The following is a 2,162-nucleotide window of genomic DNA, read 5'->3' as shown; positions in this document are numbered from 1 at the left end:
GCGAAAGCGCCCTTACGTTTAAAACACCTCGTCTACATTGGTTTCGCATTGTTGGTTTGATGGTGATATTTCAGGAATGCCGTCAGTAGCGATGGTGGAGTACGGGCTTGCCATGCATCGTCAGTGCCAAGGAAATGGCGATGACAATATTTAAAAATGGTAAGCAGGATAACCTATACAATTAACCGCCTATATAACCGCATTTTGGTTTGCATGGAAAGTAAGATGGTTCGTCAACAACTCGCGATAATTATTCTAGATTTACAACGTCTCATTAAATACACCGTTCTTTCATGTCCGCTTCTATCTTCTAGGGGACGAAGCCATTCTTAACGGAACGCACTGGCTTATAGAAAAGGCGAGATAAAGAGGAAACCCTCGAACCAGGACAGGTATAGCAGTATAGCACTCTTTGCCAATACCCATAGCAAATGCTTACAGTTTACATTACTGAAATGTTAGAAAACAAAACGCCATTAAAATTTATAAGTGAAACTATATATAAAGTTGTTCAGGTCCAAACTTTGTGGTGTTCGAGCATAAATTAGAGAACTCCGCCAGCCTAGAGGAAACTAAATATTATTTTCAGAATAGCAACGTCTAGGAAAATATTTCTTCAAAAAAGTTTAAACAAAACGTTAAAAATGTATAAAAAAATTTATTATCAATAGATGCGTTACATTTATTAACATTATACATCACGTACGTGGTGGAATCCATGGTGGATACCATGAACGGCCAGTAGGCCGAATGGATAAAGAATCGGGTCCTAAACCATTGATTTCTCGCGGTTCGACAATAGCCACCCCGGCGAAATGCTTTGTTTGTTTCACTTTTGCGACTGTTTAAGTCTAGCTTCTGCGTTACTTCAGTCGTTTAATTTCAAAATTGAAAATTTTTTTACCACATTTAAAGTTTAAGTAAAAATCCAGAATAGCAACATATGCGTAGATGACTAATGATAGACATTGCGCTCTAAACAGAGGAGGATATGCCTCCGACCCTGAGATTGGAGGATAAAAATAGACCGCCCACTTTTCCATTTTTGGAGGATAAAAAATAGAATTTCGTGACGTGTTCATTATTCACCGGGCCATAGCCGCGCGTGCAGATATTTGCTAATTAATTAGACTAATCGCGCTTCCATAGCACTCAAAAATTCACAGAGATTTGGAAGGGCAAGACAGCTGTGTCTATAATAGCCAAGAAATCTAGTAGAAATGTATAACTCAAATCGTTTCGCGCTTCATATAATAGTTATACGGCGTTTCCTACCCGTTCACTAGCATGCATAGCGTATCGCGGCGGCGACGCTGGCGGGTTTATTTTTATTACCTCAATCACAGCGTCGGAGCGAAGTTCCTCTGTTTAGACGCAAATTAATGGATGAAGGCGCAAACTGAGCGGGAACACTTTCACGCGAAGGCCCTATGTAGGTTTACAGTATCGAAATATTTCGGTATATAAGTTCATTTCCATATCCTTATCATTTTTGAGCTTTTTTTTTTTATGACTTATTATCTCTCCTTGATTTCTTATTATTTCTTTACTGTTGGGATCGAAGATGGGATGGGATAGCGCATGGCATTCGCCCGCGATCAAGATGGGATGGGAACTGGGATGGCACCAATGTGCATGGCTGGTCCGCATGGGATGCGGATGGTATGGCATTGCGATGGGCGAACTGGGAAGCGCGTGTCCTGCTCCTTCTTGGCCGATTACTGGGATGGCCGGATGGGCATGGCATGCCGTTCGGTGGATGGGAGTGGGCATGCCGGATTGGCCATGGAACTGCGCGATCGGCATGGCCATGGATTGCTATCGGATTGTGACCTGCATGTAGATAACTACGTCTAGATTTTTTTGGTATTTTCTCCCTTTCACCAAGCTGCGTGCCACCCACACTGAGAGGGTAACGGCTCAGCTGATCTCTCCCCGGCAACGTCCGGCCGGTATCCCGCTAGTTATATATTAAAAGTGAGAGAAGTCGTGAAAAACCTGATCATAAGTTGATTACTATAAAATAATGCTTTGATAACATTCTGCTTAAGACATAGCTGCCGGCATACAAGCCACTATCGCAATCACTATCGACCCCTATGCATTTCATTTATCACATTATTAGGATTAAAGGTTTGCACCCAGGTGATTAGCGATGTCAT

The sequence above is a fragment of the Priapulus caudatus genome, unplaced genomic scaffold (assembly GCF_000485595.1).
Source record: "Priapulus caudatus unplaced genomic scaffold, Priapulus_caudatus-5.0.1 Scaffold55, whole genome shotgun sequence".
Lineage (NCBI taxonomy): Eukaryota > Metazoa > Priapulida > Priapulimorpha > Priapulimorphida > Priapulidae > Priapulus > Priapulus caudatus.
This window is presented reverse-complemented; position numbering follows the sequence as displayed.